Source organism: Hordeum vulgare, chromosome 4H (assembly GCF_904849725.1).
Source record: "Hordeum vulgare subsp. vulgare chromosome 4H, MorexV3_pseudomolecules_assembly, whole genome shotgun sequence".
Lineage (NCBI taxonomy): Eukaryota > Viridiplantae > Streptophyta > Magnoliopsida > Poales > Poaceae > Hordeum > Hordeum vulgare.
In genome coordinates, this window is record NC_058521.1 from 533925245 (window position 1) to 533939224 (window position 13980).

Here is a 13980-nt window from a genome sequence, read left to right on the forward strand (position 1 = left end):
TCTTTTCCTCACTAGTGAATAGGGTGGCTATATCGTGCAGTTTGGTAAGATGGGCTACAACCGTTTCAGACTCGTAACCGTGAAAGGGATCAGATTCGACCAGAGTGATTAACTCAGGGTCGACACAGAATTCATAATTCTTATCGGTCACAAAGATAGGCGAAGTGGCAAATGTCGGGTCGTATTTCATCCTAGCGTTCAAAGATTTTTCTTTCCACTTACGCAGTAGTTTCTCAACATCATAGCTATCCTTACACGCAAGAAAATCCTCAGCTATCTCTCCCTCCATAACATAACGCGTATCAGGCATATCAGGCAATTCAAGCATAGGAGAGCTAGTTCTAGGAGGAAAAATAGCACGCTCTACTTCAATAGTATCAGCAGTTTCAGAAGTATCATCACATCTAGCAGCAACTCTAGCAATATGTGAATCAAGGAATGCACCAAGTGGAAAAGCAGTATCAAGCATAGCATCATCAGGCATAGTATCAAGCATAGCATCATCAGGCATAGTATCAAGCATAGCATCATCATAAGCATCATGGGCAGTAGAAGTAGCATCATCAAGCACAGGCGACATATCAAGATTTCTAGCAGGAGGTGATGTCGCAAACTTACTCATAACTGAAGGTGAATCAAGTGGGGAGCTAGATGGCAGTTCTTTACCTGTCCTCGTAGTGGAAGGCAAGATTTCAGTTCTTGGATCTTTCGGATTCTTCATAGTGATCAGCAGACGTCAATCCCAAGTGACTCAGAGAATATAGTTGTGCCTCCCCGGCAACGGCGCCAAAAAAGGTCTTGATAACCCACAAGTGTAGGGGATCGCAACAGTTTTCGAGGGTAGAGTATTCAACCCAAATTTATTGATTCGACACAAGGGGAAGCAAAAGAATATTATCAAGTATTAGCAGCCGAGTTTGTCAGATTCAACCACACCTGAAAGATTAGTGTATTCAAGCAAAGTATCAGTTGCAAAGTGGTATGATAGCAACGGTGTCAGAAAAAGATCTGTTGACAGCAAACTATTCCTAACTGTTGTATCAATGGCACCAGTAAATAGCACGTGGATGGGGAACTATTCTTCCCCGACAATGGTGTTGGAAAAGTATTGCAACAAGTAACAGTAGTAGCAACAGTAGTAGCGACAAAGTAACGTAGCAAGGACCAGTAGTAAAAGACTCGTAGGCAGTGGATCAGTGATGGATGAGTATGATGGATGTGATTCATCATGTAACAGCTATAACACGGAGAGATATGTAACTAGCTCCCGTTCTTCAATCTAATGTAGGCATGCATTCCGTATGTAGTCATACGTGCTTAGGGAAAAGAACTTGCATGACATCTATTGTCCATCCCTCCCGTGGCAGCGGGGTCCTAATGGAAACTACGGGATATTAAGGTTCTCCTTTTATAAAGAACCGGACCAACGCATTAACACTTGGTGAATACATGAACTCCTCATACTATGGTCATCTCCGGGACTAGTTCCGGCTATTGTCACTCCGGGGTTGCCGGGTCATAACACATAGTGGGTGACTACAACTTGCAAGATAGGATCTAAAACACACATATATTGGCGACAACATAATAGGTTCAGATCTAAAATCATGGCACTCGAGCCCTAGTGACAAGCATTAAGCATGGCAAAGTAGTAGCAACATCAATCTCAGAACATAGTGGATACTAGGGATCAATCCCCGTCAAAACTAACTCGATTACATGATAGATCTCATCCAACTCATCACCGTCCAGCAAGCCTACGATGAGATTACTCACGAATGATGAAGAGAATCATGTAATTGGCGATGGAGGAAGGTTGATGATGACGATGGCGACGATTTCCCCTCTCCGGAGCCCAAAACGGACTCCAGATCTGCTCTCCAGATGAAGAACAAGGGGTGGCGGCGCCTCCGTATCGTAAAACGCGATGAATCCTTCTCTCTCATTTTTTGCCGGGCGAGACAGAAGATATAGAGCTGAGTTTGGAGGCGGTGGTGCCACGTGGGCCCCACAAGCCCTCACGGAGCGGCCAGGGGGGTGGCCGCGGCCCAGGGGCTTGTGGCCCACTAGCACACCTCCTCCAATGGATCTTTGCGCAGGTATTTTTCATTTATTCCAGAAAAATTCTCCGTAAATTTTCAGGACATTCCGAGAACTTTTATTTGTGCACAAAAATAACACCATGGCAATTCTGCTGAAAACAGCGTCAGTCCGGGTTAGTTCCATTAAAATCATGCAAATTAGAGTCCAAAACAAGGGCAAAAGAGTTTGGAAAAGTATATACGACGGAGACGTATCACTTCTCCACTATACGAATTTTGTTGACTACTCAGAGTCATCCAGATTAGTGTCAAAGCTTGCTTCGTATTAACCCTTTATGACGAACTCTTTTATCACCTCCATAATCGAGAAAAATTCCTTAGTCCACTAGTTACTAAGGATAACTTTGACCGATGTTCAGTGATTCACTCCTCGATCACTCTTTGTATCCCTTGAAAAACTCATGGCAAGGCACACATCAGGTGCGGTACACAGCATGGCATACTATAGAGCCTATGGCTAAAGCATAGGGGACGACCTTCGTCCTTTCTCTTTCTTTTGCCGTGGTCGGATTTTGAGTCTTACTCAAATTCACACCTTAGAATACAGTCAAGAACTCCCTTTTTGACTAATCCATTTTGAACTCCTTCAAATAAATTGTCAAGGCATGTCTTTATTGAAAGTTTTATCAAGCATCTTGATATATCTGTATAGATCTTGATGCCCAATGTTCAAGCAGCTTAATTTGGGTTTTCCTTTGAAAAAATCTTTTCAAACAACCCTATATGCTTTCCAGAAATTATACATCATTCCCGATCAATAATATGTCAACCACATATACTTATCAGAAATTCTATAGTGCTCCCACTCACTTTCTTGTAAATACAAGTTTCTCATAAACTTTGTATAAGCCCAAAAGCTTTGATCATCTCATCAAAGTGTATATTCCAACTCCGAGATGCTTGCTCCAGTCCATAGAAGGATTGCTGGAGCTTGCATACCTCTTAGCATCCTTAGGGTCGACAAAACCTTCTGGTTGTATCACATACAACCTTTCCTCAAGGAAATGATGTTTTGACGTCCATCTTCCAGATTTCATAATTGAAAAATGCAGCAACTTCTAACACAATTCCAACAGACTTTAGCATCGTTACATGTGAGAATGTCCCATCATAGTCAACTCCTTGAACTTGTCAGAAACCTCTTTGCGATAAGTCGAGCTTTCTAGATGGTGACATTTACCATCGTCGTTTGTCTTCCTTTTAAAGATCCATTAGTACTTAATAGCCTTATGACCATCAAGTAGTTCTTCCAAAGTCCACACTTTGTTTTACATACATGGATCCTATCTCGGATTTCATGGCCTCCAACCATTTATTGGAATCCAGACCCACCATCGCTTCTCCATAGCTCGTAGGTTCCTCATTGTCCAACAACATGAGTGTTAAGACAGGGTTACCGTACCACTCGGGAGCGGTGCGTGCCCTTGTCGGCCTACAAGGTTCGATAGCAACTTGATCCGAAGCTTCATGATCATTATCAGTAGCTTCTTCTTCAACTGATGTAGGCTCCACAGAAACATCTTTCTACTCTGCACTACTCTCTGGTTGAAGTAAGGTTCTACAACCTCATCAATTTGTATCTTCCTCCCACTCAATTCTTTTGAGAGAAACTATTTCTCGAGAAAGGACACGTTTTAGCAACAAACACTTTGCCCTTGGATCTTGAGATAGAAGGTATACCCAATTGTTTCCTTAGGGTATTCTATGAAGATGCATTTGTCCGCTTTGGGTTTGAGATTATCAGGTTGAAACTTTTTCACATAAGCGTCACAACCTCAAACTTTAAGAAACAAGAACTTAGGTTTCTTGCGAAACCATAATTCATATGGTGTCGTCTCAACAGACTTTAATGGTGCCCTATTTAAAGTGAATGTGGTTGTCTCTAATGCATAACCCTAAAACGATAGTCGCAAATTGGTAAGAGACAACATAAAACGCACCATATCCAATAGGGCACGACTATGACGTATGGACACACCATCACACTTTGGTGTTCCAGGTGGCGTGAGTTGTGAAAAAATTTCCACACTGTCTTAAATGTATGCCAAACTCGTAACTCGGATATTCTTCTCTACGATCACATCGTAGAAACTTTATCTTCTTGTTGCGATGACTCTCAACCTCACTCTGAAATTGCTTGAACTTTTCAAACGATTCAGACTTGTATTTCACTAAGTAAATATCCTCATATCTACTCAAATGACCAGTGGAAGTTATAAAACAATGATATCAACTACGCTACAACATTTATTGGACTGCATACATCAAAATGTATTATTTCCAATAAGTCACTTGTACGTTCCATCTTACTGACAAATGAGGCTTTCAGTCATCTTGCCCGTGAGTCATGGTTCACATTCTCAAGCGATTAAAAAATGAGTGAGTCCAAAGAACCATCAGCATTGAGTTTCTTCATGCGCTTCCCACTAATAGGCATTTTTCGCATGTCTCGAGTGATTCAAAATCAAGTGAGTCGAAAGATCCATCAGCATGGAGTTTCTTCATGCGTTTTGCACCAATATGACTTTAGCGGCAGTGCCACAAGTATGTGATACTATCATTATTAATTTTGCATCTTTTGGCATCAACATTATGAACATGTGTATCACTACGATCGAGATTCAATGAACCATTCACATTGGTGCATGACCATTGAAGGTATTATTCATGTAAACAGAATAACTTTTATTATCTGACTTAAATGAATAGCCGTATTGCAATAAAAATGATCTAATCATGTTCATGCTCAACGCAAACACCAAATAACATTTATTTGGGTTCAACACTAATCCCGATGGTAGAGGGAGCGTGCAATGTTGATCACATCAACCTTGGAATCACTTCCAACACATATCGTCACCTTGCCCTTAGCTAATATCCGTTTATTCTGTAGCTTTAATTTCGATTTACTAACACTTAGCAACTGAACCGGTATCTAATACCCCAGTGCTACTAAGATTACTAGGAAGGTACACATCAATAACATGTATATCCAATATACTTCTGTTGACGTTGCGAGCCTTCTTATCTACCAAGTATCGAGGGTAGTTCCTCTTCAGTGACCGTTCCCCTCATAATAGAAGCACTTAGTCTCGGGTTTAGGTTCAACCTTGGGTTACTTCACTAGAGCGGCAACTGGTTTGCCATTAATGATGTATCCCTTCTTGACCTTGCCCTTCTCAAAACTAGTGGTTTTACTAACCATCAACACTTGATGCTCCTACTTGATTTCTAGTTTCACAGTGTCAAACATCGCGTATAGCTCAGGGATCATCTTGCTCATCCCTGATATGCTATAGTTCATCATGAAGCTTCAGTAGTTTGGTGCCAGTGACTTTGGAGAACCATCACTATCTCATCTGGAAGATTAACTCCCGCCTGATTCAAGCGATTGTAGTACCCAGACAATCTGAGCACATGCTCACTGATTGAGCTATTCTCGTTCATCTTTGTAGGCAAAGAACTTATCAGAGGTCTCATACCTCTCAACACGGGCATGAGCCTGAAATACCAATTTTAGCTCTTGGAACATCTCATATGTTCCGTGACATTCAAAACGTTTTCGTAAAGCATGACGCACTGAACTATCATGTAGTCATCAAAATGTGTTTGTCAGATGTTCACAACATCCACAACCGACGCTTGGGGAGTAGCACACCGATGATGCATTAAGTACATAAGCCTTGTGTGCGGCAATGAGGACAATCCTCAGTTTACGGACCCAGTCCGCATAATTGCTACTATCATCTTTCAACTTAGTTTTCTCTAGGAACGTAAAAAAAACAGGAAGCTACATCACGAGCTAGTGATCTACAACATACTTTTGCAAATACATTTGGACTATGTTCATGATAATGAGTTCAATTAATCATATTACTTAATAACTCCCACTCAACTCAACATCCCTCGGTTGTTCGAGCGATACATGATCCAAATTCACCAACCCAAGTCCGATCATCACATGAGATGAGTTGTCTTCAATGGTGAACATCTCCATGTTGATCATATCTACTATATGACTCATGTTCGACCTTTTGGTATCTTGTATTCCGAGGCCATGTCTGTACATGCTAGGCTCGTCAAGTTTAACCCAAGTGTTCCGCGTGTGCAAAACTGTCTTGCAACCGTTGTATGTGAACATAGAGTCTATCACACCCGATCATCACGTGGTTTCTCAAAACGACGAACTTTTGCAATGGTGCACACTCGGGGAGAACATAATTTTATCATGAAATTTTGGTGAGGGCTCACCTTATAATTCTACCATCGTCCTAAGCAAAACAAGGTGCATAAAAAGGATTAACATCACATGCAAATCATAAGTGACATGATATGCCCATGATCTTGTGCTTTTGATCTCCATCTCCAAAGCACCGGCATTATCTCCATCGTCACCGGCGCCACACCATGATATCCATCATCATGATCTCCATCATTGTGCTGCCATCGAGGTTGTCGCGCTAACTATGCTATTGCTACTAAAGCTACAGAACTAGCAATAAAGCAAAGCATCACCAAGCACAAAACAATTAAAGACAATCCTATGGCTCCTGCCGGTTGCCATAGCATCGACATGCAAGTCGATATTTAACTATTACAAGATGATCATATCATACATCAAATATATCATATCATGTCTTTGGCCATATCATATCACAACATACCCTACAAAAACAAGTTAGACCTCCTCTAATTTGTGGTTGCATGTTTTACATGGCTGCTATGGGTATCTAGCAAGAATGATTCTTACCTACGCAAAACCACAATGGTGATACACAAGTTGCTATTTAACCTTCTCCAAGGACCGCCTCTGTCGAATCCGATTCAAATAAAGTAGAAGAGATAGACACCCGCCAGCCATCTTTATGCAACAAGTTGCATGTTAGTCGATGGAACTGGTCTCTCATACATGGACAAGTAAGGTTGATCTGGGCTGCTTCATCCCACAATACCGCCAAATCAAGAAAATACTAAAGAGGGAAGCAATCTGAATATCAACGCCCACAAACTTCTTTGCGTTCTACTCGAGATGTCATCTACGCATAGACCTAGCTCATGATGCCACTTTTGGGGAACGTTGCATGGGAAACAAAAAAATTCCTACGCACCCATAAGATCTATCCATGGTGATGACCATCTACGAGAGGAAAGATCGGATCCACATAACCTTGTAGATCGCTAAGAGGGAAGTGTTAAGAACCGCGGTTGATGTAGTCGAACGTCTTTGCGATCCAAATCGCAAGTCGTCCCGCGATCCAATCATGAACTCGTGCCGAACGGACGACACCTCCGCGTTCAGCACACGTGCAGCTCGATGACAATCTCCGCCTTCTTGATCCAGCAAGAGAGACGAGGAGGTAGCTGAATTCTTCGACAACACGACGGCGTGACGGTGATGATGGTGGAGCTAATCCGGCAGGGCTACGCCGTGCACTACTGAAATAACCTTCGAGGTGTCACGAAGTAGTGGAGGGAGAGGGGTTGCGTCATGGCTTGAGGTCCGACTAGCCTCTCTACCCTCCACTATATATAGGAGGGAGGGAGGGGTGGCACCCTAGGGAAAATCCCTACAGTTCTGCCGGTGCACACAAGGAGAGAGGAGTCCTCCTCCAATTTGGTTTAGTGGACTAGGAGTCCTCCTCCTAGTGGGTTTGTCCCACCTCCTCTCTCTTTGGCACTTCGGGCGAATAGGCCCACTTGCGCTGGCATCCCAGCCAACCAAGGGCTGGTGCGCCACTCTTAGGCCTATTTGGTCCCATTACAGGTGGGTGGCCCCTCCCGGTGGAACCCCGGAACCTATCCGTCACTTCCGGTACTTTATCGGTAATGCCGGAAATCTTTCCGGAAGCCAAATACACCCTTCCTATATATCAATCTTCGTCTCTGGACCATTCCGGAATTCCTCATGACGTTCGGTATATCGTCAGGGACTCCGAACAACATTCAGTTACCAACATACATAATTCAATTATACCGAAACGTCACCGGACCTTAACTGTGCAGACCCTGCAGGTTCGAGAACTATCTAGACATGACCGAGACACTCTTCGATCAATAACCAATAGGGGGACCTGGATGTCCATATTGGTTCCCACATATTCTATGAAGATCTTTATCGATTGAACCTCTATGTCAAGGATTCAGTTAATCCCGTATAACATTCCCTTTGTCCTTCGGTATGTTGCTTTCCCGAGATTCGATCGTCGGTATCTCTATACCTATTTGAATCTCGTTACCGACAAGTCACTTTACTTGTTCCGTAATACAAAATCTTGTGGCTAACTCTTTATTCACATTCCTTGCAAGGCTTGTCGTGATCTTGTATTACCGAGTGGGCCCCGACAAACCTCTCCGTCATATGGAGTGACAAATCCGAGTCTTGATCTATGCTAACTCAAGAGACACCTTCGAAGATACCTTTCGAGCACCTTTATATTCACCCAGTCACGTTGCGACGTTTAATGCACAAAAGGTATTCTTCTAGTGCCAGTGAGTTACATGATCTCATGGTCATAGGAACATATACTTGACATGCAGAAAAACAGTAGCAATAAAACGACACGATCACATGCTACGTTCATAGTTTGGGTCTTGTCCATCGCATCATTCTCCTAATGATGTGATCCCGTTATCAAGTGACAACCCTTGTCTATGTCTAGGAAATCTTAACCATCTTTGATCAACGAGCTAGTCCGCTAGAGGCTTACTAGGGACAGTGTGTTGTCTATGTATCCACGCATGTATCTGAGTTTCCATTGAATACAATTCTAGCATGGATAATAAACGATTAATTGAACTGTTTATCATGAACATAGTCAAAATATCTTTGAAAATTATGTCTTAGATTAATGGCTCGCGTTTTAGCCCCCTTGTATTTTGATACGTTCCTAGAGAAAGGCTAAGTTGAAAGATAGTGTAAGCAATTGTTGGAACTGGGTCCGTAATATGAGGATTGTCCTCACTCCTGCACACAAGGCCTATGTCCTTGATGCACCGCTCGGTATGCCAACCCCTCTACTGTCGTCTATGGATGTTATGAACGTCTAGCAGACACGTTCTGATAACTGCTTGATAGTTTAGTGTGCCATGCTTTATGGATTAGAATCGGGGTCCAAAGACATTTTGAACGCCACAGAGCATATCAGATGTTCCAAGAGATGAAGTTGGTATTTCAAGCTCATGCCTGTGTTGAGAGGTACGAAACCTCTGACAAATTCTTCGTCTACAAGATGGAGGAGAATATCTTAGTCGGTGAGCATGTGCTCAGAATGTGTGGGTGTTACAATTGCTTGAATCAAGTGGGAGTTTATCTTCTAGATAAGATAGTGATTGACAGAGTTCTCCAGTCACTGTCACTAAGCTACTAGAGCATTGTGATGAACTATAACATGCAAGGGATGGACATGATGATCCCTAAGCTATTCATTGTGCTTAAGGCCGTGGAGGTAGAAATCAAGAAAGGAGCATCAAGTGTTGATGGTTAACAAGACCACCAGTTTCAAGAAAGGCAAGGGAAAGAAGGGAAACTTCAAGAATGACAAGCCAGTTGCTGCACTAGTGAAGAAAACCCAAGGTTGAACCCAAACCCAATACTAAGTGCTTCTATTATGAGGGGAACGATCACTGGTAGCGGAATTACCCTCAAATACTTGGTAGATAAGAAGGTTGGCAACGTCAATAAAAGTATATTTGATATGCATGTTATTGATGTGTACCTTACCAGTACTCCTAGTTGCACCGGGGAATTAGATACATGTTCAGTTGCTAATATTGGAACTTGGAACAAAAGCTACGGAATAACCAAAGACTAGCTAAGGGCGAGGTGACGATGTGTGTTGTAAGTGTTTCCAAGGTTGATTTGATCACCATCGCACGCTCCCCTACCTTTGGTGTTAGTGTTGAACCTAAATAAATGTTATTTGGTGTTTGCGTTGAGCATGAACATGATTAGATCATGTTTATTGCAATACAGTTATTCATTTAAGTCAGAGAATAATGGTTGTTCTATTTACATGAATAATACCTTCTACGGTCATGCACCCAATGCGAATGGTTTATTGAATCTCGATCATAGTGATACACGTGTTCATAATATTGATGCCAAAAGATGCAAAGTCAATAATGATAGTACCACATACTTGTGGCACTGCCGCTAAGGTCATATTGGTGTAAAGCGCATGAAGAAACTCCATGGTGATGGATCTTTGGACTCACTTGATTTTAAATCGCTTGAGACATGCAGACCATGCCTCATGGGCAAGATGATTAAGACCCTGTTTTCTGGAACAATCGAGCGGGCAAGTGACTTGTTGGAAATCATACATACTGATGTGTGCGGTCTAATGAGTTATGGAGCATGCGGTGGATATCGTTATTACCTTACTTTCACAAATGATTTGAGTATATACGAGTATATTTACTTGATGAAACACAAGTCTGAAATTTTGAAAAGTCAAGCAATTTGAGAGTGAAATCGAAGATCATCATGACAAGAAGATAAAATGTCTATGATATGATCGTGGAGGTCAATATTTGAGTTACGATTTTGGTATGCATGACAACATGGAAGTTGTTTCACAACTCACGCCACTCGGAACACCACAATGTAATGGTGTGTCCGAACATCATAACCGTACTCCATTGGACATGGTGCGCTCTATGATTTCTCTTATTGAATTGCCACTATGTTTTGGGGTTATGCATTAGAGAACTATATTCACTTTAAATAGGGCACCATCTAAATCCGTTGAGATGACACCGTATGAATTATGGTTTGGCGAGAAACCTAAGCTCTTGTTTCTTATAGTTGGGGAATGCGGCACTTATGTCTGATAAGCTCGAACCCAAAGCGGAAAAGTGCATATTCATAGGGTGCCCTAGAGCAAAAATTGGGTATACCTTCTATCACAGATACGAAGTCAAGGTCTTTGTTGCCCAGATTGGATCCTTTCCAGAGAAGGGGGTTATCTCAAAAGAAGTGTGTGGGAGGAAGGTAGAACTTGATAAGGTTATCGAACCTTCAATTGAATATAAAAGTAGCACAACACAGAAAAGTGTTCTTGTGATGCATAAACCAATTAAACAGGAAGCTAATGATGATGATCATGAAAGTTCAGATCAAGTTACTACTGAGTCTCATAGGTTGACAAGGACACATACTGCCTAGAGTGGTGCGGTAATCTTGTCTTGAAAGTCATGTTGTTAGACAACAATGATCCTAGGAACTATGAAGAAGCAATGGTGGGCCTGAATTCTGACAAATGACTAGCTCGTTGATCAAAGATGGTTAAGGTTTCCTAACCATAGACCTGAGTTGTCATTTGATAATAGGATCACATCATTAGGAGAATGATGTGATGGAGAAGACCCGACCATAAGCATAGCATTTGATTGCATCACTTAGTTTATTGCTATTACTTTCTTCATGTCAAGTATTTGTTCCAAACTCTTTTGCCCTTGTTTTGGACTCTAATTTGCATGCTTTGAATGGAACTAACCCGGACTAACGCTGTTTTCAGCAGAATTGCCATGGTGTTGTTTTTGCGCAGAAATAAAAGTTCTCGGAATGACCTGGAAATTTATGAGGATTTTTTGTGGAATATATAAAAAATGCTAGCGCAAGAATCAACCGGAGGAGCAGAACGAGGAGCCCACGAGCCCACCAGGCGCGGGCCCCCTGGCCGCGCCTAGCAGGCTTGTGGGGACCTCAGAGCTCCCCCGCCTCCAACTCCAACTCTATTTAGTCCCTTCCGTCCGGAAAAAAATCAAGGAGAAGAGTTCATCGCATTTTACGATACGGAGGCGCCACCACCAGCTGTTCTTCCTCTGGAGGGCAGATCTGGAGTCCGTTCTAGGCTCCGGAGAGGGGAGATCGTCGCCATCGTCATCACCAACCTTCCTTCATTGCCAATTCCATGATGCTCTTCACCGTTCGTGAGTAATCTCATCGTAGGCTTGCTGGACGGTGATGGGTTGGATGAGATCTATCAAGTAATCAAGTTAGTTTTGACGGGGATTGATCCCTAGTATCCACTATGTTCTTAGATTGATGTTGCTACTACTTTGCCATGCTTAATGCTTGTCACTAGGGACCGAGTGCCATGATTTCAGATCTGAACCTATTATGTTCTCGTCAATATATGTGTGTTCTTGATCCTATCTTGCAAGTTGTAGTCACCTATTATGTGTTATGACCCGACAACCCTAGAGTGACAATAGCCGGAACCACTCCCGGAGATGACCATAGTATGAGGAGTTCATGTATTCACTAAGTACTAATGCGTCGTTCCGGTTCTCTATTAAAAGGAGAACCTTAATATCCCATAGTTTCCATTAGGCCCCCGCTGCCACGGGAGGGATGGACAATAGATGTCATGCAAGTTCTTTTCCCTAAGCACGTATGACTACATACGGAATACATGCCTACATCACATTGACGAACTCGAGCTAGTTACATATCTCTCCGTGTTATAACTGTTGCATGATGAATATCATCCGACATAATTATCCATCACCGATCCAATGCCTAAGAGTTTTTCCTACTTGTCCTTGCTACGTTACTTTGCTGCTACTGTTGTCAGTGCTGCTACTGTTACTGTGTCACTACTGATGTCACTCCTGCTACTATTACCGTTGCTACTGTTGCTATCAGACCACCTTACTACTGATACTTTGCTGCAGATACTAAGTCTTTCAGGTGTGGTTGAATTGACAACTGAACTGCTAATACTCGAGAATATTCTTTGGCTTCCCCTTGTGTCGAATCAACAAATTTGGGTTGAATACTCTACCCTCGAAAACTATTGCGATCCCCCATACTTGTGGGTTATCAAGACTATTTTCTGGCACTGTTGCCGGGGAGGCATAGCTATATTCTCTGAGTCACTTAGGATTTACGTCTACTGATCACTATGAGGAATCCGAGAGATACAAAAACTAAAGTCTTGCCCTCAACTACGAGGACACGTAAGGAACTGCCATCTAGCTCTGCACTTGATTCACCTTCAGTTATGAGTAAGTTTGCGACACCACCTCCTGCTAGAAATTTTGATGTGTCGCATGTGCTTGATGATGCTACTTCTGCTATCCATGATGCTTGTGATGATGCTTTGCTTGATACTGCTTTGCCACTAGGTGCATTCCTTGATGCACAAATTGCTAGAGTTGCTGCTAGATGTGATGATACTTCTGAAACTGCTGAGATTATTGAAGTAGAACCTGCTATTTCGCCTGTTAGAACTAGCTCTCCTAGATATGAATTGCCTGATATGCCTGAGGGTTATGTTATGAAGGGAGAGATAGCTGAGGACTTTCTTGCTTGCAAGCATAGCTATGATCTTGAGAAATTACTGTGCAAGTGGAAAGAAAAATATTTGAACGCTAGGATGAAATATGATCCGAAGTTTGCTACTTCGCCTATCTTTGTGACCGATAAGGATTATGAATTCTCTGTCGACCCTGAGTTAATCACTCTGGTCGAATCTGATCCTTTCCACGGTTATGAGTCTGAAACGGTTGTAGCCCATCTTACTAAGCAGCACGATATAGCCACCCCATTCACGAGTGAGGAAAAGATCCGCCACTACTATATCCTTAAGCTGTTTCCTTTCTCGCTAAAGGATGATGCTAAGAATTGGTTCACTTCTCTTGCTCCTGGTTGTGTGTGTAGCCCCTAGGATATGATCTACTACTTCTCTGAGAAATATTTCCCTGCCCATAAGAAGCAAGCTGCCTTGCAGGAAATATACAACTTTGTGCAAGTTGAAGAAGAGAGTCTCCCACAAGCTTGGGGGAGGCTTGTCCAGCTACTGAATGCATTGCCTGATCACCCTCTTGAGAAGAATGAAATACTTGATATCTTCTATAATGGACTAACCGA